The following is a 26,142-nucleotide window of genomic DNA, read 5'->3' on the forward strand; positions in this document are numbered from 1 at the left end:
TTTATATTTATATTTATTGTGTTTTGTTTGTTTATATTGTATTCTTTATGCTTGCTGTGCTTATTTATGGTGCATCGGATCTGGAGTAACAATTATTTCGTTCTCCTTTACACTCGTGTGTCGCAGAATGACAATAAGCAGTCTTGAATCTTCGGTCTTCAATATTCAATCTTCAGTCTTCAATCTCTTTGCGCTCTGGTGCATGTGACAATAAACTCATCTGAATCCACTGTAAATCTGAGAAGGTTCAAAGTATTAAAATGGACGTAGGTCACTTAAGATTAAAATGATGCGATATTACTAACGGTGTATCTCCATCATGAGGAGATAACTCAGCAGGTCAGGCAGCATCTATGGAGGAAGATGGACAGTCAATATTTCAGAGGTGGGCCCTTCATCTGGACTGAAAGATAGAGGGGAGATAACCAGTGTAAGGAGGTGAAGAGAAGGGTGGAGCAAGAACTGGCAGTCAATAGGTGATGAAAGAATCTTTTAGGAGAGCTGAATACTGAATATTGAATCCTCTCTTTCAGGCAACTTACTCCCCTTCTGTCCCTTTTCTCTCTCCTATTGATTGAGCAACAATTTTTCCTTTGGCACCTCCCAGACTCGAGGAGTAAGTAGTTAGGGGCCCCCGCTGTGCCCATCTTTTTGTTGGCTACGTAGGACAGTCCACGTTTCAAGCCTTCGCCAGTAATGTTTCCCAACTGTCATCTGCTACATTGGCTATGTAGCACTACATATATTGGTGCTACTTCAAGCATCCATACTGAGCTAGTCAATTTCCTCAACTTTGACTCTGACTTCTACCCTGTGCTTAACTTCATTTGGTCTATTTTTGACACGTCCCTTGCCTTTTTCAATCTCTCAGTCTACATCTCTGGAGACAAACTGTCAACCAACATCTTTTATAAACCTAAAGATTCCCACTGTTATTTTGACTATACCTCTTCTCAACTTGTCTCTTGTAAATAATGCTATTCCTCTTTCTCAGTTCCTTCATCTTCGCTATGTCTGTTCCCAGGATAAGATTTTCCTTTCCAGACCATCAGAGATGTCCTTCATCATTGAATGGGTTTTTACTTCCTCCACTACTAATGCTGCTCTCACCCACATCTCCTCTATTTCCTGGACATCTGTGCTCACCCCATCTTCCTGCCATCTTAAGAATTCCTCTTGTCTTTACCCACTGCCCTATGTGTCTCCACATCCAACACTTCATCCTCCACAATTTCTGCCATCTCCAAAGCGATCCTACCACCAAACACATCTTTATCTCCCCCTCCCCACTCTCCGTTTTCCATAGGGATCACTTCCTCTGTGATTGCCTTGTCCACTAATCCGTCCCCACTAATCTTGCTGCCATCACTTATCCCTGCAAGCAGCCCAACTGCTACACCTGCCCACTTACCTCTTCCTTCACCTCCTTTCAGGAACCCAAATAGTCCTTCCAGGTCTGTCAATCTGCTGAGGTCATCTATTATATCAAATGCTCCTCTGCATTGGTGAGACCGCTTTGTCGAGCACCTCTGCTCCATTCGCCAAAAGTGGAACTTCCTGGTGTCCAACATTTTAATTACCATTCTTATTCTCATTCTGACATGACCTTCTCTTGTGCCACGATGAGGCCACCTTCAGGGTGGAGGAGCAATACCTTATATTTTGTCTAGGTAGCCTCCAACATGAATTTTGATTTCTCCTTCCAGTAAAAAAAATTCCCTTCCTCTCCCCTCTTCTTCTATTCCCCACTCTGGCCTCCTACCTCTTCTCTATTTGGCTATCACCCCTTCCTAGTTTCCCTCCTCCTTCCCTTTCTCCTATGGTCCACTCTTCTCCCTTATCAGATTCTTTCCTCTCTAGCCCTTTACCTTTCCCACCCACCTGGCTTCAACTATCACCTTCTAGCTATGCTCCTTTACCTTACCCCAGCCCACCTTTTTATTCTGGCGTCTTCCCCTTCCTTTCCAGTCTTTGAGAAGGGTCTCAGCCCAAAACATCGATTGTTAGTTCATTTCCATAGATGCCGCCTGACCTGCTCAGTTCCTCCAGCAGTTGGTGTGTGTTGCTTTGGACTTCCAGCATCTGCAGAATTTCTTGTGTTTTCACTTACGTAATTCTCTTGCAACTCTGACTAGTTACTGCCGGGTGTGTGCATGCATGCATGCACAATTTTGTCGGTGTATGTGCGCACCTAGTGTGTCTTCCTTCTGTTACTGTGCGGTTCTGGGTGCCAAATTTTCCTTCTTAACAGGAAGAATTTGTGTGATGTTCCGAAAATTCCTCGTGTGTTTACTTGATTTTTACTGTAAGTGAATTGGGTGCCAGCTCAGGGGACGATCCTACGCTTCATCAACAGGTTTGTACAGATAGTATGTACAATGCAAGCACACACAGAGAAACCTGTATGTGTGTGTCCACGCGCACGCACACACACACACACACACACACACACACACACACACACACACGGATACACATATATGAGATCATAGCAAGGTACAACATCCAATGCAAGACAGAAGAAAATTCAATGACAAGCAGTAATCTGCCCCACACTTGACTTAAAAGAGCCACTAATTACAAGCTATCCGTCACAGGAAAGGATATCTAATGCAAGAGCAAGTTTAAATTTTAAATCTGTGATTGGCAGATTTTGGAGATAAAGAAATAAAGGATGTGGAAACTATGATTTTAGCTTTAACCCAGCCATAATCTTATCCAATGGCAGAAAACAGTCTTCTCATTTTCCTGTGCTAACTCGTACCTATTTGAGTCATGAAAGATAATGTGTTAGAGTGTAAACTGATAAAGTATAATGCTATCTAGATCATAAGACCTCCCACAATAGCCACAACAAAATGTGCATGTGGGCCATTTGTTAACAGTGTGTAAAATGGATGCTTGCTACGCCTTGGGTGTGGCTGCTGAGAACAGAAGGCTGTCCTTCCTTCTAACGGCCAGCAGCAGCCCTTCATTGAGAAAAGAACCAAAGGCACCCTGCCTGTGGTTTGGTGGTTAGATGTGCTGATAAAAGACATTCTGAGCCATAGTAACGAGAACAATCTCTCCATCAATTTGAGTTGACAGGGAAGCAGGGAAACTATACAGTCACAATAATCAAGCAGTTGTTCCAACGGACTAAGTTCAGGTCTGCCTCAAGGACCTTTCAGCATCTGGCAGCCTAAATGGCAAAAACCTGGAGTCACAGGCAAGGAACGGCCTCTTTGTTGCGTAACTAGAGAACGAGTGTTGAACCAGGAGCAAATGGGTGCTGGGGAGTGCAGAGAGGAATAAAGAGAGAATACAATTAGTAGGAGAATATGAGGGGTCTCAGTCTGAAACATCAATGGGAAATGGAGTTGCTGAAGCCATTCTTAGGTTGGAAGAACAACATCTTATATTCCGTAACCGTCAATCTGATGGTGTGAGCATCAACTTCCCTAACGTCTGGTAATTCCTCCCTCCTCCCACCTTCTCTCTTTATCCATTCCCCATTCTGGCTCCTCTTTTACCTGCTTCTCCTCTCCGCATCTGCCCATCAAGTCCCACTGAAGCCTTTCCTCCTTCCCTTTCTCCCATGGTCCACTCTCCTCTCTGCTCAGATTCCTTCTTCCTCAGTCCTTTACCTATTACCTGCCGCCTTCTTACTTCATCCCTCACTCCCCCAGCCAGCCACCCACCCATCTTCCCCCTCATTTATTCTCCCCTATCACGTTCCAGTTTGTACTCTTGCCCCCGCTCTGAGTTCCGCCCCCTTCTTTTCCAATCCTGATGAAGGGTCCTGAAAAGCTGACTGTTCATTCCCCTCCATAGCCGCTGCTTGACCTGTCGCATTGTATGTGTTATGTGTATGTGTTGCTCTGGGCGTTAATGTTCGACGTATACACACGGGATTACAGTACCCGCCTCGTAGCACAGCCCACACGATCGTCTCTGCCCTATCGAAAGCAGTGGGAGGCGACTAGCCTCATAAGATTAACAGAAGTTTGTCTCTGGTTATATAAGTTACTGTCCTGAACTGGGAATTAGAGCTGTCTCCTTCAACTAATACGGCAGCATAGCAGAAGGTAAGGAAAATTTTATTTCGCAAAGGTCTACTACTTTTTGTCAGTGAATAGAATCAGAGAAGTTAATATCTACTTCTGATGGGCCAGGTATTTGATTATAAGTGCATTTACCTCGCTCTTTGAAGGAGAGAGCTGATATGACATTATGGGCCAGAATTTTTGGGAGCGGAGCATCCCGTGAGTTGAATTCGCTGAACTCGGGATATTTTCTGATTCCTCCTTGCTGTGGCCGGGAGCTGATGGCCGTGTGACAGAGAGCAGCAGCATTGGGACATTTGTGCGCACCCGGCTCTTATAGCCAGTTCGTCTTGCCAGGACTGGGGGGCGGGGGGGGGGGAAGAATAGATGAAGACGGGGGTGGGGGAAGGAATAAACGACGACTAACAGAGAGCGGGGTGTGGTGAATTAGAGCCAGATTACATACAAAAGAAAAATAAAGCGAGAGAAAGCAAAAAGGGAGGAAATTTAAACAGAAAGTAGAAATTAGCAAACAAGCGTGAAAGTCAAACATTAGATAACTGCTCAACCTGGAAAGATATAACACCTCACCAAATGAATTTAACTGTTTCCTTTATACCACAGAGATTAGATTGTTTTGCTTGGGCATCAATGCAATAGAGTTTCAAAGAAATTCAAATTGAAACATTGCTAGATTAGGAATCACAACTTCCACCGTAACACGCACGAAATGCTGGAGTAACTCAACGGGTCAGGCAGCGTCTGTGGAGAGGAATAACAGTCGACTCTTTGGGCGAGACCTCTCGCCGGAATCTCCGGTATTTTGTGTGTGTTACTCTGGATTTCCAGCAGCTTGTGGGTTCACAGCTTCAACGTCTCCAGTCTATGGTTCAACTCCCAAAGTGGTTTCTTGTCTCCATTGGGAAGGTTGAGGGCGGTAGCCATTTACTTGAGATCTGCGGTGGAGTTTCTGTGGCACCTGGACCAGCTCTGTGATGGGGAACGGCTAACGGGGCGTTACACTTGTCCGCTCATCTGCACAGATTAGTTTAGACCATAAGGCATAGGAGCAGAATTGGGCCATTAGGCCCGTCGAGTCTTCTCCGCCATTCCATCATGGTTGATTTACTATCCCTCTCAACCCCATTCTCCCGTAACGTTTGACGCCCTTAACTGATTAAGAAGCTATCCTGCATCCAATTTGTCGGCTGTGTGTGTGTGTGCACGTACACGAGTGAAGTATGGGTGTGGCTCGTATGTGCATGTTGACGTGTGCGTGGATGTATGTACATGTGAGTGTGGATGTTGGGGTGTGTGTGCACGCATGCGTAGGTATGAGGGTGTGTGTGTGTGTGCGTGTTGCTGTGTGGATGGGCGTTTGCATGTGTGTGCGTGGATTATATGCGTGTGACTATAGGGGTGTGCCTGTGTATATGCGCGTACGAGTGTGTGTGCGCGCGCGCGTGGTGTTGGGGTCTGTGCGAGGGGTATGGTGAGGGTGTTAGTGCATATGGGGATGTGGCGAGTAGTGGATATGTGTGATTGGGGATGTGGGGTGCGTGGGCGCGCAGTGGTGTGGGTTGAAATATGGGGTGCGTGCGAGGGTAAGGATGGCTGGGGTGATATATGTACCCACTTCTTTAAACCCAAGACCGCCTTCCCCCCTCTCCCCTCTTCAAGAACCAAAGGAGGAGCCGAGAAACTGGTGGGGGAATTCCCCACGCTCTCAGATGGAGGAGCGGATTACAGCTCCCGGTTTGGGTGGGAGCTCTGTGATAGCAGGGCTGAAGGGGAAGAGAGGGAAGCGCTCTCTCCCTCTGCCTATGGAAAGCCAAAACCAGTTTGGGGCGACTCCAAGACCCTGGGGAGGAGAAGAAGGGACACCCGCGGTGACCTGCTCCACCTCTCACCTCCAGTCCGAAGTAAGATTTCTAACCGGTTATTTTGCTACTGTAATCTCTTTACATTTAACCCCGTCCAGGTTGAGGGAGCATTGCTTTGTGCTATGTGCTCTGGAAGACACCCCAAGAAAGTTTGGGAAAGTTTTGTATAAAGCGCCTGGAACCAGAGCCGCACTTTCGCGGACTGGCAGCGGCAGAGCTGAGAGTTTAGCCCGGTTTTAGACCGAATCTGTGTAAATCATTTCCTTTAAAAGACCCCCGATACTTTCTGAGGGAGAGGGGCGGGTGGCACCCGAGCGCTCATTTGAGGTAACTTTTGCAAATAGACCCGCAAATGTAGCCCGACGGTAACTGGAGATAACTGGCTGGACGGATGTTCGGCGCCGTGTTTCAATCCAGCCACCGACAGGAATGGCATTGACGACGACTTTAGACCCTTGAGGAGAGAGCCAGGGGACATATTAACATCCAGAGCCACATTCCCTCGTTCTAATGCAAATCACAGAGTAATTTAAAAGAGAGAGATTTTCCCCTAAATGGAGAAAGTATTAGAGGAATGGGAAATTAGGAGGGAATTAGGTTAAAAGGGCAAAGTCTAAGGGAAAGATAAACAAAATAAGCGTACTGGTAACGGAAGTTGATTAAAATAGCTTAAAATAGAGAATTATTTAATATTTGTAGAACCAATGAGCAAATTGAGGAGTTGTGGCATTATTTTCACAGAGCAACTGATACAAATCGAATAAAACCAGAGAGAGGGAGAATTAAGAGATTAAGAAAAAGCAAAATGGGTAAAATAACTGAAAAGTCTGTTCTAAAAGGAGTAAAATTACTCAAGTGCAATTGGGTTGAATTTCCAGAGAAAAAAAGTAAGCATATTTCCGTAGTTTCAAACTGATTTTAAAATCTAATTTTTGGTACAAGTTAATATTTGGAATTTTTTTTGAAGTATAAAGGGTGATACAGTGCATTCTGAGAGTGTTATACTTGTATGAGCAAGAGGTACAAATATCAACTTTATTCGCCGTACGCATTTACATGTGTTAGGAATTTGCTGCGGTGTGTTGTGTGACGTACAACAAAACGGCATCCAGCAATTATAAAGAATTATACAAAATAAAATTATAATTAAATGAAATGGGTATGAATTGAGTAACGTTAATTTGAAGTAATATTTGAACTTCGATTCATTTAACCCAAGAATATGTGAGGAGAGAAAAATCCATTTTCACTGAGAGTCGATTTAGATTAACCCATTAAATGTTGACTCTTTATTCCTTTCCATCGATGTTGTCTGATTTACTGAGTTCCTCCAGTATTTTGTGTGTGTTACTTTAGATTAATTCATGTTATTTTAAGAGCAGTTGGTTCCATTCCAGGATTTTTGAAGAAGGGTGTGACTCTGTCTGTATTTATTAAGCAGTCTGCTCGCTCTTCATCGTGAAATACTTTAATCTCTTCTGTTAGTTGTGGAGTCAGGTGATCAGTACAAAATCTATTTGACGTTTAGCTATGAAAGAGGCACAGAGTGAAAAATGAGCAGGGTTCTGAAATGAAAATGTGATTTTTCAAAAGCGGTTGGGTAAGGAGAGATGCCTCAATTTTATTCACATTTTCCACATTTTTACGTAAAATTCCCAGAACACTCTGTGAGAGATTTTACCTGTTGGATTAGTAGTTTTTTTTAAATGACTTTGATTTCTATCGAGCTTTTCACGATTTTCACGACCTTAATGCGCCCCAATGTGAAGCGATAAACACGGTAATAATGAATGTGAAGTTCGTCGCTAGTAGCCTATGCATTATAGTTTTGGCTATGTGCTGTATTATATTTGGGAAAATTGTTTTCCATTGTAGAAACAAATTTCCATAGACATGTTAACTGCAAACATCAAGGACAGCAGATTTGAGTGACTGAGAATAAATATTGTCTATATTGCACTGGCTAACCATGTCTGATGATCATAAGTGCAATTTTAGCAACTTAAGAACGAGAGAGAGGGAGGTTTTATGTCATGATCACACAATGTCTTATCTTAAACTGAGAAAGAGGCTAAAGCAGCTCATACTTAAAATATGATTAAATTATAAGGAAAATCACAACAGAAAATGGGTGGAGCGGATAGTGCAAAGCTATCTCACATCAGGGCATCAGAGTTCAGAACTCAATTCCAGTGCTATGTGTAAGGATTTTGTACGCTCTGTCCGTGACTGTGTGGGTTTTCCTCCCATAGACCAAAGACGTATTAGTTAGTAGATTAACTGGTTGCTGTAAATTGTCTTGTGATTAAGCTAGGGTTAAATAGGTGCATTACCGGGTGGCATGTATTGTTGGACATGCCTGTTCCACACTGTATCTCTAAATAAAAAAGAAATAAAACATATTTCCCCTTGTACAAATAATTGAAATGATTAAATGTTTGTGGGGATAATAAATAATAGATCTCTGGCAATATTTAATTAATGTTGATCAGTTTTAGGATTAACTGCAGGTGAAATATAAACTAAATATTCAGGAATGTTGGAGCATTTTGCTGTAATTATTTGAAAATGTAGTTCATTAACTTCAAGTAGTTTCAGCAGAAAACTTAATATTTGATTAGCTGCAGTTCTTATCCCTTCTCCATGAGTGAAGACCTATTAATCAACTGTGGGGTATGCCGTCTTAATCCAAAAACTAAACCAAGGGCTAGAGGAAATCCCTGAGTAACTCAGACTCCCTGAACAGATTAGGAACCTGCCAATTCATAGAGGGAAGCATTCCTTTACTAACACTGGAGTGACAGTGTGTCTAAAATTACAATTTACTTAAAGGGCCACGAAATATCTTTCTCCCATGTGTGCAGAATGTTTTATCTGTTTTTCTTATTTCAATGCTTTCAATTCAAAGTAACTTTATTATCAAAGTACCTATGGGTTTGAGATTAATTTTCTTGCAGTCTTTTACAGGAAAATAAAATAATGGAATTTATGAAAAACTATACATAGACAACCAATGTGCAAAAGAAGATAATTTATCTAAATAAAAATAAAAGTAAATAAGTAATACTGAGAACATGAGTTGTAGAGTCCTGGATAGTGAATCTATTGGGTATGGAATCTATAGAGTTGAGGTGAGTGGAGTTATCCATACTGGTTGAGGAGCCTGATAGGGTAATAACTGTTCCTGAACCTACTTGTGTGAAACCTAAGGCTCCTGTACCTCCTGCCAAATGGTAGTAGTGAGAAGAGAGCATGGTCTGGTTGGTAAGAGTCTTTGGATGTTGCCTTCTTGTGGCAGCAGTCCTTGTAAATATGTCCAATGGTGGGGTGGGTTTTACCTGTGATGGACTGGGCGTATTACAATATAACTTGAAATTCTAATAGCTTCATCCTTTTTGACTGTTTCCATTTGATCGATATTTTCTGCTGACTGGCTGATTTTTGTCGCTCCTTTCATTATGTGACTCAAACCCACCTCTTGTCAGAACTGGTGAAAACAGGGTGTGGGTCAGCCATGAGCGATTGCGTTGCGTGGGCAAATTCCGTAGGCTTGGTAGTTCTCACAGAAACATGAATAGACTCCCACCCTCTTACCTCACCTTGTAAGAGGGTGGTGGTCCTGAAAGACTCTGATGTCAGTGTGGCTAAGCTCCACACCAGCCAAATGGGCACTGAGTTGTTGGGTGTGTCTGCTGCAGATGGACTTTTTGTTTGGATTGATATGAAAGTAATGATCAGGGTTGCTGAATTTCACTTGCACGCACTTTTAAAAGGTTATAAATATCCAGCTGCTAACTGTCACCAAATTGGAATCCAATGAATTCTAATGTGGCTCATCCACGGGCAATGAACAAGGTTTCGTCCATAAGTCGACTTTTGTCTGTAAGTTGGAAACACAAATACTTGATGTGATAACCATACCTCACCAGTGTTGAGCTGATGCCATCAAAAGTACTTAAAAATGATTAGAAAGGACAATTACTAAAGGTGGATAGAGGCAATCGATTGAAGAACAGCTACTTCCCTTCAACCATTCGATTCAGAATCCAGTTTAATATCATTGACGTATGGCGAGAAATTTGTTTTTTTTAACTATAAATTTCAATAAGAAATATGAAAAAGTTGTGCTAAAAACAAGCAAAAAATAGAGAGGTTGTTGAACCAATTGACGCAACCCTAATCCTGATTTAAAAAGTCTCGGCCCAAAATGTCAGCTTTTTATTCCTCTCCATAGATGCTGCCTGACCTGCCGAGTTCCTCCAGCATTTTGTGTGCGTTACCCTAATCACTACAGTTTACAACACATTGACTACTTGTGCTAAGAGGACTTTCTTCTCTCTAATTATGTTCTCTTTTATAAACATTGTTTAATTTCTATCTTTTTTGATAACTGTTAATATGTGTGTCCGTGCTGCTGTAGGTAAGTGTTTTGTTGCACTTCTGCACAAATATACGTGTATAAATAACAATGAACTTTGACCTTTGAGAGGAAACTAGTTCTATAGGGCTGAGAGTGGGAATGGGGCAGGGAGAGGGGAATATGGTTGGGAGAAGAGGAAGGGAGAAGGGAAGCACCAGAGAGACATTCTGTACTGATCAATTGTTTGGAATCAAATGACCCTGCCTGGTGTCTCAGAGCTGGGTATGGCTGCATACGTGTCACCTGATTTCCCCTCCCCCCCGGACACTCCTCTGTCATCTGTTCCACACTCCCTCCCATGGCACTCCACCCTCTCCATTCCCAACACCCTTTTCTTCGGCCGGATTTACAAAACTCGCTCTCTGCTCCACATTGACAAATGCAGTACTGTGCAACGGCGGAGGCACCCTAGCAGAATTATATATGCGCCTAAGACTTTTGCACAGCGCTGTACATACATCAAACTTCTGAATTTAATGATGCTAAAGGAGCTGGTTCATATGTAGGAGTGTCCATAACTGGGTCATTTTACGCCGGAGACCCAAGGGGAATGTGACAATGATAACTGGAGCCGCTGTTTACCACTCAGCTTTAAATGGATTTAGCATCATTGCAGTGGGACGGCTGGCAAATCCATGAAGCAGCTGGAGGCTGAAGGCAGCCTGTCCTGTGGTTTGAGGATGGCGTGGGTGGGTGGGAGGGATGGGGGTTTGTTTTGCTGTTGTTGCTCTGTAACTTGTGTTTTGTGTTCTGGTGGGCGCGCTATGTTGGCACCAGAATGTCCAGCGACACTTGTGTCGACCCTCTGGTGTGTTGGCTATTAACACAAGTGACACATTTTACTGTACACTTTGATGTAAAATAAATCTGAATCAGACTGTTGGTGTGGACAAGGATTGGAGGTACACCACCTGCTAGGCATTAAAAGAAAGCATTGGACATCAGTATACTCTGTATGTTTTGTTTCGATATATCAGAATATTTTTATAATCAATCCAAAGTACTAAAGAAAATGCAGACATTCATTTTCTGGAATCCAGATCCACAGCTTTTGAGAAATCCATTGACTTGTCCGTCTTTAGGGTGTGGAAGCTTTATAGAGAAGGTGCGGAGGAGATTTACCAGGATGCAGCCTGGGCTAGAGAACATGCATTATGAGGGTAGGTTGAATGAGCAAGAGATTTTCTCTCTGGCGCGAGGCAGGATGAGAGATGACTTGATAGAGGTGTGTAAGATAAGAGGCGTGGATTGATCGGACAAGCAGAGACATTTCCCAAGGCAGAAATGGCTAATTCGTGGGGGTATAATTTTAAGGTGCTTGGAGGAAAGTTTTGCGGGGGGGCTACTATCAGAAACACAAGAGATTCTGCAGATGCTGGAAGAACTCATCAACAGGTCAGGCAGCGTCAGTGGAGAGAAATAAAAAGTTGATATTTCAGGCTGAGACTCTTCATCAGGACATCATTTTAGGGGAAGTGTCAGAGGTAGGCGTCAGAGTGACGGCTGTGTGGAATGCCCTGCGTAGAACATTAGGCACATTTAAGAGTCTTTTTGTTAGGCATATAGATAATAGAAAAATGGAGGGCTACGTGGGAGGGAAGGATTAGATTGATCTTAGAGCAGGTTAAGACTTCGGCACAACATCATGGGCCGAAGGGCCTACACTGTGCTTATGTAGTCTGCTTTTGAATAAGAATCTTGTGTGGGATCTACAACCCCGACTATTCAAAGTAACAGATGTACCCTACGAATGAACTCTTGTCGAGCTTCCAGGTGTGGAAATCTGAGAAGAGTTTATTTGTCATGTATGCCGGGAAAGCACTAGATCCTCTTTCAGACGTCTCCTAGCTCTCTATCTTCCATCACATGCATTGATAGTATCTGAATGAGCACCAGAAGCCCAGATTATTGGTTTAGAAATAGGATATTAAATCCCAACCATAAACACCGGGGAGTTTAAGCACAGATTTGGAAACTTGCAGTGAATCTACCAGACTGTCAAAATAACCCATTCCTATATGGAAGGAAATCTACAGTGTTTACCTGTCCCAATCAGGTTTGTTATCACTGGCTTATATGATTTGAAATTTATTGACTTGCGGCAGCAGTGGAGTGCAAAGGCATAAAATACCTATAAATTACAAAATAAATGGTGCAGGTAAGGGAATAGTGAGGTGGTGTTTATGGACCGTTCAGAAAGCTGATGTCAGAAGGGAAGAAGCTGTCGCTGAATGAGAGTGCAGACCTTCAGTCACCTGTACTTCCTCCTAGACAGCGTGCCCGGGATGGAGAGGGTCCTTTATGATGGATACCACTGCTCCCTGAACATGTGTGATCCCACATCCACCAGTGAGGTTCATTCTGAACTGCAGTCCGAGAAGAGGCAACGTGCCACTCCGTGCTGGGGGAATTAATAATGGACAATAAATATACAATCTTGGCTATTGGTGATGTTTTATTCATTGATCTCTTGGAAGTGAGTTTAGCTTCCCCTTAAACTCATCTATACCATTGCATCAACTCTTGCTGATAGCTACCTTGACAATGCTATGTATGTACAAGCTGTTGTTGAACTGCCCTTTGTATCACACTGCCTGGGTAGGAACAGCTTCTTCCCCTCTGCTGCCAGATTTCTGAATGGCCCATTAACATCTGCTTTCGCACTATTTATTTATTATTGTGATGTTTTGTCTTGAGCTCTGCTGCTGCCATGAAAAGCAACAAAGTTCACGACATACTCGGTTAGGTACACTTGTATGCCTGCTGGTTAATGCTAATATCTAATCAGCCAACTGTGTGGCAAAAACTCAATGCATAAAAGCATGCAGACATGGTCAGGAGATTCAATTGTTGTTCAGGCCAAAGTTTTGTCGGTGATAATAAACCTGATTGTGAACTAATTATGGAATTCCAACTGGATTTGTCAGTGACCAGATGACGCAAACACCTCTATTTTGGAGCTCTTCTAGATGGGGAAACACCTCCTCGGGATCAATAAAGTATATCTATCTATCTATCTACCTATCTATCATCTCTGCCCCGGCACTGGAAAGACCATCATGTGTAAAAGCCCCCATCCAGCTTCTTGCATATCTTCAAAGGAAGGTGTCCCAATTTATTGAGTCTGGAAAATCTTCCAATACAGTGAAAATGTTGTGTTTTTTTCCTTTTTTGGAAGCTGTTGAACACTCGTAGGAAAGTTGTATTTATTTGTATATGGTTTCTGAACTGGAAATCGTGGTTTCGAGCAAATACCTAGCCCCATTATAAAATCCCCTCCCCATACGGGACTGGGCAGCGGATAGCTCTCAGTAAATCAGGAAAGTCTTGAAGCTTTATATTTTGGCAGGGCTGAGAGTTTCTTTTTACAGCTGGGGGAAATATATAATACAGTGACTTCCACAAAGTTGCACATTCATGGGGCTTGTGTTAAGAAGTTTTGAAGCACTTCACACAAAAGCTGTTGTATTAATTTGGGTAGTTTATGCAAACTTCGACAGGCAGCAAGGCCCCTTGCTGGCAGTTCACACACTTCAGAATCAGTTTTATTATCACTGATGTACACTACCTGTGCAGAAGTCTGTCTGTCTTCCTAAAACTTTTACACAGTACTGAAGTGATTTTATGTATTGCACTGTACTTCTGCCACAAAAAAAAATCATGACGTACGTGAGTGATTCTCGTATGGGTCTCTATTGTGGACTGAGAGTGGGAAAGGGGCAGGGAGAGGGGAATTATGGTTGGGAAAAGAGGAAGGGAGGCAACAGGAAGTACCAGAGAGACATTCTGTAATGATCAATAAACCAATTGTTTGGAATCAAATGACCTTGCCAGGTGCCTCCAAGGCTGGGTGTGTCTGTACCCACGCCATTCCCCGCCCCTTGCAGTACTTCTCTGCCGCCTTTCCCACACCCCTCCCGTGTCGCTCCATCCGCACAATTCCCAACATCCTTCGCTCCTGCCAGATTTACAAACTCGCTCTCCGCTCCACATGGACGAAAAGATGTGCAAAGGTTTTGGGCACCCTCACTGTATATGTGCCCTAGACTTTTTCACAGTACTGTATGTCATGAAATGTTCCGGTTCAGGACAGAAGTACAATACAAAACATAATACTATAAACTGTATTAAGAAATGTATTAAAAAAAAAGTAGTGTAAAAATAGTGAGATAGCGTACATGGGTACATCGACCGTTCAGAAATCTGATGGTGGAAAGGAAGAAGCCTTCAAAAACAGTTTGAGTGTAGGTCTTCAGGATCCTGTAGCTGATGGCAGCAATGAGAAGGAATGTTGTGGATGGTGAGGGTCCTTATCATGGATGCCACCTATTTGTGGCATCATCTTTTGAAGATTTCGTTGATGCTGGGGAGGCTAGTGGTCACGATGGAGCTGGCTGAGTTTACAACATTCTGCAGTTTTTTCCAATCCTGTACAGTGGCCCCTATAGATCAGACAGTGGCGCAACAAGTCAGAATGCTCTCCATAGTACATCTGTAGAGATCTGCTAGTTTTTACTGACGTGGCAAATCTCCTCATGCCTCCTTCGTGTTTTCATCAATGCGTTGGGCCCAGGATAGATCTTCAGAGACGTTGAAAGTGCGCTCACCCCTTGAGGACTGGTGTGTGTTCCCTCGACTTCGCCTTCCTGAAGTTCGCAATCAAGATCCCACAAGTCGTAGTGAGGGAAGAGAGAAGCTGTTTGGGGGAATGTTGCTTGAGGAAAGGATATTGGAAGTGCTTCTTGTTCTGGCTCAGGGGCTGAACATCCTTACATGAGGCTGCTGGTGTCTGGAATTCTGAGGAGTCCATATGGTGACACAATAACATCGTAGTTAGTGTAATACTATTACAGAGCCAGTGACTGAGGTTCAAGTCTGCCACTGTCTGTAACGAATTTGTACATTTGTCCTATGACCGTGTGGGTTTCCTCAAGGTGCTCCGATTTCATCCCGCATTCCAAAGACTTGCAGATTAGTAAATTAATTTGTCATATGGGTGTAACTGGGCGGTGTGGGCCTGTTGGGCGGGAAGGTGCTGCTACCAGGGCTGTATCTCCAAGTAAAACGAACAGTGAAAGGTTATTGGAGTTATAGAGCCTTGCAGCACAGAGAGTCCACGCTGACCACCAAACACTAATTTACTCTCATCTGACGCTGATCCCAATTTGTACTTCGTATAGTCCTGTCTTTCCCACCTCAGACTCTACCACCCCCTAAACAGAGTTGTAGAGCACCACCGTGCAGAATCAGGCCCCTGGCCTATCTATTTGGTGTTGAACTATTATTCTACCTAGTCCCATAGACCTGCACCCAGACCCTTCCCAACCATGTACCTAGACAAACTTCTCTTAAATGTTGAAATCAAACCCGCGTCCACCACTTCTGCCAGCAGCTCATTCCACACTCTCGCCACCCTCTGAGTGAAAAAGTTTCCGCTCATGGTCCCCGTAAACATTTGACCTTTCACCCTTAACCCATGACCTCTATTTCGAGTCTCTGGGTCAGTTTGCAGCAGCTAGACTATCATTCAGCCAGTGCATTTTGGGGTATGGGAGGAATCTGGAGCACCCAGGGGAAATCGTGCAATCACAGAGAGAACGTGCATTTGGAACATATACCTGAGATCCGGAAAACACGAGAGCAAAGGACAAGCCCTTCGGCCCATGATATTGTGCTGACCCTTTAACCTACTCGAAGATCAATTTACCCCTTCCCTCCCACATCACCCACCATTTTTCTTTCATCCATGTGTCTATCTAAGTGTTTATTACCCCTAATACATCTGCCTCTACCACCACCCCGGCAACACATTTCACACATTCTGTTTTTTTAAAAAAAAGAACTACCCCTGACATCCTCCCTACACTGTAATCCAATCACCTTAAAATTGTACCCCCTTGTATTAGCAGATTTTGTCCTGGGGGGGGGAAGTCTCTGGCTATTTTCTTGATGAAAATAGAGTTATCAGTTGTGGTTTTGGACTCAGGCCCTTCATCACAACTCTTATCTTCATATTGTTGTGTTGCCGTCTATTTTTCCCTCCCCACTGGTACTGTCTGAGGAGAAGGCAAACCTCAGTGTTGTATTCTGCATACGTCCATCTGTCTGTCTGGATGGACAATGGGTGACGATGATCATCATCACAAGCCTGGGCGGAAGGTATGGAGATCCTGAGATGCCCAGTCGTCACTATCCCCCTCTCTGCTTCAGCCACGTAAGTCCAAAGGAAAGCTTACGAAGCAGTACGTTTGGTACCAGCTTGGCTGCAGGAACTGCTGGATGGATGTTCAATGGCGTACAGCCACTTTAGGGGCTCCACTTCGGATTTGCTATCTGGGTTTACTCCCGTAGCCTTCGTCTTTCCTGATGCTGCCCGCAAGGCAGTGGGGCTATTTACCCATAGCTGGGGATCTGGTTTGCGAGCACCAGGGCGTGTCCACACACCAGTGGACCTGTGCAGGGGCCAGACCACCTCCCTGTCCACTGTAGTTCAGGCTGAGTTCAGTTTCCGTGTGTGGCCAGCGAGGAGGCACCACATGAGGCTTGCTGCTGGAGAGACGATGTACTGGCAGGGAGAGACTGACACATTCAGCTCACCTTTTCATGAGACTGCTGGCCAGCGGTGGAAGCTGAAAGTCAGAGCGACAGGCACTACCCACTAGACTAGATGCATCACAACCATTTTGACACCAGACGTGCATCCATACTTCGATAATAATTGTACTTTGAATCCTTTGTCTGGCCTCCGGCATGTGTGTGCATTGGTCCTCTCCATCTATGCCTCTTTCAAGCCACCTGTCCTCCTCATTTGCTCCAGAGAAAAGCCCTAGCTCACGCAAGGTTCCACTGTTCCACCATGCTACATGATGCCCTTATTGTTACCCAGAAGATCTGTTACCCAAGAATGTAAATAAGAATGCAAAAGCTGTCATGACTTTGTCCTTGGGATCAGTTCTCCCATTGTCTGTTCCTCTGCGTATTAACACCAAATTACTTACAACACTCTGCATAATACTGAGACGTGACAATCAACTAACGCGATTATACCTGTTTTGTGCAGATGTACATCTCCAATTTCTTCCGTTGACTTCTTTTGTATATAATCAGTTTCAGGGAAAACTATTTGCTCAATTCAAATGAAATTTGATGCAGTTCCAACAGTGTCACCTCTGCAGTCACAGGTAGATTAGATTAGCAGCGAAAAATATTGTGAGTTCCATGCCATGGGTCCCTGCACCATACTGTGATGTTGTCCACAAAGGTCTGGACTCAAACAAAGATCATACCCTTACCTGATATAGTTTGCTATAGGTATCCTCACTAAAGGGAAGCTATACTGTAGCTACCTACTCTTCAAAGCCTAGATCACTTCCCTGTTTATCCCCCATGGCAAGTTTAGCTGCCAGTACCCACTATTTGAGCAGTGGTCCCTCGCTAAAAAGGGGGAGCTATTCCCAACTAACAAAGTAGTTTAAACAAGGTTAATTTATTTTCAGTGGTACACACATAAATTTAGATAAAACTTTTAAAACACATTTAAACCTTACAGAGAATTTCTATTTTATAAAAGATTTCTAAAGCGCAAAGGATTTCTGAACCATCGGTACAATTTCTATAAGCTAAAAAGACATACCTAGAATGTCTTCTAGTCCAGCATGGACTAGAAGGGCCGAGATGGCCTGTTTCCGTTCTGTAATTGTTATATGGTTATACCTACTGGTTGCAGATGAATGAATCGTCCATCACAGAGACTGAAGGCAGAGGAATGGATTCTAGTCACTCTCTCTTTCTGTCATTCTTCTTGTCTTTCCTTGACCATTCCTTAAAAAAATAGACTTCTCTCTAAAACTTATACTGTTTTTTTGCTGCTTGGTGACTTCACATGCATCTGATGTTTTTCAGTTACGTTAGGTTTGTCAGGCCAGGTGAATGCATTGTTTGATTAGGCTGAAGTGTATTCCCTTGATTAAATAATGGACCAACAAAGGACCCTATTATTCTCCTGTTTATGACAAGAGGCTGAGCAAAGAATACTGGTTGGCTGTTTAACTTACTCATAAACAACTCTTTTTTAACTGTGGAAGAGTCAGCTGCTGTGTTAGAAAGCTGAGCTGGGCAAAAAGGGCCCCCCCCCAGGCCCTGCATAGTGAATACCCATCACAGTACAAGCTCCACCTGACGTTTCTGGTAGGCCTCCCAGAATCCTGCTGCTCCATGCTTTGAAATCTTTATTCGATGCTTGCTGAACCATTGCGGACAATTTCGCTTTGAACTGATTCCACAATGTACAGATCCTCTTACAAAGGCTTTACAACTCGTGCTCAGAATTATTTATTTACATTAACTTGCACTATTTGTCATTTCACATGATGATTTTCAGTCCGTGAGCTGAAAATAACTATCACATGAAAAAGAAGGAAAAGGATAAAGTAATTAGAATTTTATTTTGTATTGTAATATGCCCAGTCCATCACAGGCACATTTACAAGGAGCGCAGACGCAAGCAAGCAGCATCCTTCGGGGGCCCCCACAATCCAGACCATGCTCTTTTCTCACTACTATCACCTGGGAAGCGGTTCCACACCACCAGGTTCAGAAACAGTTATTACCCTACAACCATCAGGCTCTTGAACTGCCGAGGACAACTGCAATAATCTCAATGCTGAACTGATTCCACAACCTATGGACTCATTTTCACGAACTCTATAACTCATGTTCTCATATTTATTAATTTACTTTTTGCACATTGGTTATTTCCCTGTCTTTGTTTATGTATAGTTTTCATAAATACTATTGTATTTATTTTACTGTAAATACCGGCAAGAAAATGAACCTCAAAGTAGTATATGGTGACGTCTGTGTACTTTGGATAATAAATTTACTTTGCTTGAGGGTTTATCCTATTAGGTGAGAGTTGTACTGCGATCACTGATTCTCATCTCTTCCCAAAAGATAAAAGCACAATCTAGACAATTGCTGTAGTGCAGTGGTGACAGAGTTCTCCGCAGTTTGAGGTGCTGTGCTTCTCAAAAGATCTTATCTACCTATTCCAACCAGATGCAAAAAAAAGTCTCACAACACAGAGCAGGGCCATGTTATCAGCACTTCATGATGGGTCTCAACCTGTTACACTGACTGTCCATTTCCCTCCATAGATGCTGCCTGACCTGCTGAGTTCCTCCAGCATTTTGTGTGATGCTCTTATAAACTTGTGCTTGATTCACTAACAGGGATCTCCCGTCACTGGCATTTGGAGTATTGGGAGCAGTTTTGGCCCCCTTACCTAGGAAAAAGATGTGCATTGGAGAGGGTCCAGAGGAGGTTTACGAGAATAACAGACATGAAAAAAAAAATCTGCAGATGCCGGAAATCCAAAGCAACAGGCATAAACTACTTTCGGAACTCAGCAGGTCAGGCAGCATCTATGGAAAAGAGTGAACAGTTAACGTTTCAGGCTGAGACTCTTCATCAGGGCATCTTCATGAGAATAATCCTGAAATAAAAGAAGGAATGGGGAATCTCACTGAGACCTATGAAATATTGAACAGCCTGGATAGAGTGGACATGGAGAGGATGTTTCCAGTGGGGGAATCTCAGACCAAAGTTCAAAGTAAATTTATTATCAATGTAGCTGTGTCACTGTATACAACCCTGAGATTCATTTTTTGTGACATACTTAATAAATGTAATAACCATTGGCACAGCCTCAGAATAGAAGGACGTCCCTTTTGAACACAGAGATGAGGAGGAATTTCTTTATCCAGAGGGTGGTGAATCTGTGGAATTCATTGCCACAGATGCCTATGGAGGCCAAATCATTGGGTAAATTTAAAACAGAGGTTGATAGGTTCTCAATTAGTAAAAGTGACGAAGGTTATAGGGAGAAGGCAGGAGAGTGGGGTTGACAGGGATAATAAATCAACCATGATGGAATGGCAGAGCAGACTTGATGGGCCAGTTGGCCTAATTCTACTCCTATATCTTATGATCTTTAGCTGGTTTGACCTTGATGCCTCTCAACACCACAATCAGTTAGGGGTGGACAGCTATGTGGTCTTGGCTGACACCCACACCCCAACGGGTAATCAAAATTAATGTGGGTTGCAGATACCTCAGATGCAATCAGTTAATAATACCTCTTAATGCATTAGTTTGAAATCTAAATGTGGTTTTCAGAATGTCATATGGTGAACCAAGGATTAGCATGAATCTTCTAGTGAAACAAAGTTGTTTCTCTAAATTGTCCATAAATGTATGATTCTCCCTTTTAATCTGACCTTAATATGTAATAGAGATCTGACCAAAGATTATTGTATTAACCTGTAATTAGACTGGCTCTTCTACAAGGAACACTTAGAGTGGGTAACATGACCTAGATAATGTTGAGTCATTGTACTAATTTGACTACAGAGCAGAAAGGAGAATGAAATATTGGTGTAAAACATAATGCATGCAAGAAGTCAGTTTGTGGGTTGTTATTGTCTGGTTAGAGCCTTGAAAAGTTCAAAGTAAATTTATTGTCAACGTATGTGTATGTCACCATATACAACTGAGATTCATTCTGTTGCAGGCATTCACAGTAGATACAAAGAAATGCAATGACATCAATGAGAAACCTACACACAAACAAAGCTAGCCAAAAAGACAAAGGACAAAAGAAGACAAACTGGATGTACAAACGTAAATAGATAAAATTGAGAACATGAGTTGTAGAGTCCTTGAAAGTGACTCACAGGTTGTGGAATCAGTTCAGTGCCGATGTGAGTGACGTTATCCACACTGGTTCAAGAGCCTAATGGTTGTAGGATAATAACTGTTCCTGAACTTGGTGGTGTGGGGTCCAGCGTTCCTGTACCACCTCCTTGATGGCAGCAATGAGAGGAGAGCTTGGCCTGGAAGGTGGGGTTGTTGAAGATGGATGCTGCTGTCTTATGGCAGCGCTCTTTGTAGATGTGCCCAAGGGTGGGGAGGGTTTTCCTGTGATGGAATGGGCTGTACCCACTATTTTCCACTCACGTGCATTCCTTCATATTCCCATTCAATTTCTTACTCTTTACCTCGGGGGCGGCATCATGGTCACCAGTTGGGGTTCAATTCACGCTGCTGTCTGCAATGGGTTTCTAAACTCTCCCATGACTGTATGGGTTTCCTCCAGGTACACTGGTTTCCAGGCCCATTCCAAAGACCTGGGGTTAGGGATAGTGAGTTGTAGGCATGCTATGTTGGTGTCAGAAGTGTGGCAACGCCTTTGGGCTGCCCAGTACAAAACCACCTCCTTCGGTTTCTCCTCATAACCGAAACACTCCATCCCAGTCAATATACAGGAGAATCTCCTCTGCACCCGCTCCAGCATTATCCCATCCTTCCTAGGATGGCCAGACTCTGTGCAGTACTCCAGATGAGGTCTGACCAATGTTTTATAAAACTGGAACATAACCACCCTGCCCATGCCTTCATGACTAATGAAGGCCACTGGACCACATCGTTTCTTCGAAGAGATTAGCTTTGTCACATGTGCATCGAAACAGAATGAAATGCATCATTTGCTTAACAGTCCAAGTTTGTTCTGGGGACAACCCACAAGAATTGCCACACTTTCAGTGCCAACATGGCATGACCAAAGCTTACTAACTGATTGTGGGGAGAACCTGGATCATGCTTTAAACCTGTGTCCTTTAGTATTTGATATTTTGACCCTGGGAGAAAGATATTGGCTTTCTACTCTTTCTATGCTGCTGTCAGTACCTTCCAGTGAGGGAAACTTGCCCAGATTGATGTCCCTGTGATTCCAGGTTCACTCCAATGAGGTTTATTAAATCAGAGATACAGCACAGGAACAGGCTCTTCCAGGCAAATTATGCACGTGACCAATTAACCTGCTAACCCATAGATCTTTGGAATGTGGGAGGAAACTGGAGCACCTGGAGGGAGTCCATGGGGTCATGGGGAGAATGTATAAACTCCTTACAGACAGTAGCAGGAATCAAACCCTGATTGCTGGTACTAAAAAGTATTATGCTAACTTTTACACCACCCATGACCTTGGCATTGAGAAATTGACCAATTATAGCAGCCTTAGTTGAGAAATACATGTTGGTGGATGCACCAGGGCAAACTACTTCTGTCCTCTGTCCATTGACATGCAGATGAATCCTTTCCATATACACATCCAATCTCAGTGTTTCCTCTGATGTATCTGTCCAATCTTGCCCTCAAGACATTCTAAAATCTAACATAACTTGTCCGTACAGATACAAGGGATCAATTTTTTTTAGAGTTCAGATGATTTGTTTTTCAAATTTTCAGCATCAGGGTTATTATCACCGGTATACGATATGTTATGAAGTTTGTTTTGCGAGTGCGGTACAGTGCAACACATACAATAAATTACAGTAAGAGTTAGATTTTTTTAAAGTGCAAAAATTGAGGTAGAGTAGAGTAAAAAAACTTGCATACTGTTCATACATATCAAGTCATCAGAATCAGGTTTATTACCACTCACACGTTGTAATATTTTTTTTTATGGTGGCATTACATAAACTATAAAATATAATAATACATATATATATGTGTGTAAATAAGTAGTGCAGAAATTGGTGTGAAGATGTTCATGCACAGTTCAGAAATCTGGTGGCAGAAGAGAAGGCACTGTTCCTTAACGTTGAGTGTATGCCTTCAGGCTCCTGTGCATCCTCTCGGATGGTAAAACTTAGAAGGGGGCATGTCCTGTTTAATGTCGGGGCCCCTCTTGAGACACCACCTTTTGAAATGAAGTATGACTGAGTTCGGTAGTGCCACCAGATTGAATGGTGTGTGACCCTCACCCTCCCGCCAGACCGGTACAAACCACATTCAATGGTACCATAACATTTGGAAAAGAATTGGATGTGTACTTGCAAAGAAACTACTTCCAAGTCTGCGGACAGAGAGTAGAAAAAGTTGCTCTGGAATCTCTGCCAACATCTATCCCCCAACTAGCATTGCCAGAAGAGGTGAATTTGGTCAGTTTCTCATCACTGTTTGTGGATCTCTGCTCTGTGATAATGCGCTATTTTCCAGACAGTAGTAGTGACGCCCAGTTGGAATTGGTTTATTATTGCCATGTGTACCAAGGTACAGAGAAAATCTTATCTTGCATTCTGTTTGTACAGATGAATTCATTACAGTGCAGTGAAGTAGTACAGCATACAGCAATGACACTGCCAAATTAAGTGTTACAGTTACAGAGAGTGCAGCTAAGGCGTAAGGCTATAATGAGATAGGTTGTGAGGTCAAGGGTCCATCACTATAGGACCATTCAAAGCTGTCCTTGAGTCTGATGTTAATGTGCTTTCAGACTTTTGTATCTTTTGCCCTATGGTGGGGGGTGGGAGGAGATAATGACCAGGGTGGATGAAATCTTTGGTTGTACTGGCTGTTTAGAAGTGTAGACGCAGTCCATGGAGGGGAGACCAGTTTCAGTGACGTCTGCAACTCCCATTCTGGCTCGGGATGCACTAATTTATAAACGGCACCATAAAAGTGCAAGTCCAGCTGAAGGATCTTCATGGTGCATTTCCTTTCACAGATGCTGCTTGATCCACTGAGTTTCTCTAGCCTCTTGCTTGCTGCCGCAGCAATGCAAATCGCGTTGTTTCTTCCCAGTGGGTAACCTCACACAGGGTCAGTCTCAGCTTGGCTCCGGTCAAGGCTGGGATGGCTGGATAAGACCTTGTATGAAGGTCAGCTCCTCTGCCTGTGACACTCCCTCACCACTGCACTGCAGCCCCAGGCTAGAGGTTACCTGCTCATGCCTTTGGCTGAGAGACTTGAATCAATGATATTCTCTTCAGAAGCAATCAGTTATAGAAACATAGAAACATAGAAAATAGGTGCAGGAGTAGGCCATTCGGCCCTTCGAGCCTGCACCGCCATTTATTATGATCATGGCTGATCATCCAACTCAGAACCCCGCCCCAGCCTTCCCTCCATACCCCCTGATCCCCGTAGCCACAAGGGCCATATCTAACTCCCTCTTAAATATAGCCAATGAACTGGCCTCAACTGTTTCCTGTGGCAGAGAATTCCACAGATTCACCACTCTCTGTGTGACGAAGTTTTTCCTAATCTCGGTCCTAAAAGGCTTCCCGTTTATCCTCAAACTGTGACCCCTCGTTCTGGACTTCCCCAACATCGGGAACAATCTTCCTGCATCTAGCCTGTCTAATCCCTTTAGGATTTTATACGTTTCAATCAGATCCCCCCTCAATCTTCTAAATTCCAACGAGTACAAGCCCAGTTCATCCAGTCTTTCTTCATATGAAAGTCCTGCCATCCCAGGAATCAATCTGGTGAACCTTCTTTGTACTCCCTCTATGGCAAGGATGTCTTTCCTCAGATTAGGGGACCAAAACTGCACACAATACTCCAGGTGTGGTCTCACCAAGGCCTTGTACAACTGCAGTAGTACCTCCCTGCTCCTGTACTCGAATCCTCTCGCTATAAATGCCAGCATACCATTCGCCTTTTTCACCCCCTGCTGTACCTGCATGCCCACTTTCAATGACTGGTGTATAATGACACCCAGGTCTCATTGCACCTCCCCTTTTCCTAATCGGCCACCATTCAGATAATAATCTGTTATTGCCACTGTCACAGCACAGTTCTCACCAAATAGACTAAATCCTTACTGAGGTCAAAGTAAATGTATTGTATAGGTAAGTAGTGTCTCCAGTTTCTTGCAGGCATTGACAGTAGATCCAAGAAAGTCAATAGAATCCATGAAAGAAACTACACAAAGACTGACAAAAAAAAAACAATATGCAAAAATGGGACAATCTGTGTAATTGAAGATAACAATAAATAATAGTGGTAGAATTGTTGAAAATAAGCCCATTTGTTGTGGAATTAGTTCAGAGTTAAGATGACAAGTTATCCATGCTGGTTGAAGAGCCTCATGATTGAAGGGTTAGAATTGTGATGGCACTCTGCATTTTTCAGGTACAGGGCAAAACACAGTCCGTAGGTGGATTTTTAACGTGTGAGCCATTAACTGAATGATCCAGGGATGTGGTATTATAAACGCAACTGTCTGATTTCAGTTCTGTAAGCTTTTCCATTACCACTGCTATAAATGGAAGTAATTTGAACTCCATTCTGAAAGGCACAGTGTGTGCTTTGGGTCTGTATAAGGATGGAAAAAATATTTTGTAATCAGGAAATGCGAGGTTCAGCCATTACAGGAAAGCTCCCGGGGCTTGGAATGCAACGACGGCATCTGGGATCCACCCCATCGCCCAGCAACATTCCCAACACCAGACGTCAATTGTCCTCCCTGACCAACGTCACAGGAGGTTTGCCAATAAAATGAATCAAGTTTCCTTTCCATGGCTCAATCATCGGTTTAAGCGTGGGGGAAGGGGGGCGTGATTGTCTGAGGTTCTTTTCCTGAATAGACTGTTTTTAACAACGATTTATTTTAATCTCTGCTGTGTAAATTATTCGGAGGGTGGGTGGGTTAAGGGGACTTCTGTGCTTTGTTGGTGATTGTCCGGATAAAGCACGTTACTCTAACCTGCTCATTGAGCAGCGAAGCTGATGCAGGTGACACGGAGACAATGCGCTATTTGCTCTGTTCATCACACCATTAATGGTTGTCAGGTTTTGATTTAAGGGTCAAAAGAATAAACCCGCTTCTCAGCGCCAATCCGCCAACTTCCTCCAGCAGACGTGGTGATAAATTATCAGCAGTGCAAACAAGCTCACGGAGGACAAATGGTCACAGCTTGGAGCTTGTAAATTAGGCTGACACAGTGGTGTAGAGGTTATCATAATG

The 26,142-nt window shown here is 43.4% G+C and overlaps 1 long non-coding RNA gene across 1 annotated transcript in view; it reads left to right on the forward strand.

The window, feature by feature from the left end:
- The first annotated feature begins 4,020 nt into the window (after positions 1-4,020).
- LOC134339365 (uncharacterized) overlaps positions 4,021-26,142 on the forward strand; it is an 84,886-nt gene continuing 62,764 nt past the window's right edge. Inside the window, exon 1 of the long non-coding RNA XR_010016383.1 lies at positions 4,021-4,067. This is a non-coding gene — a long non-coding RNA (uncharacterized LOC134339365). The remainder of the gene's footprint in view (positions 4,068-26,142) is intronic.

This window comes from Mobula hypostoma, chromosome 29, assembly GCF_963921235.1.
Source record: "Mobula hypostoma chromosome 29, sMobHyp1.1, whole genome shotgun sequence".
In the NCBI taxonomy this organism is placed as follows: Eukaryota; Metazoa; Chordata; class Chondrichthyes; order Myliobatiformes; family Myliobatidae; genus Mobula; species Mobula hypostoma.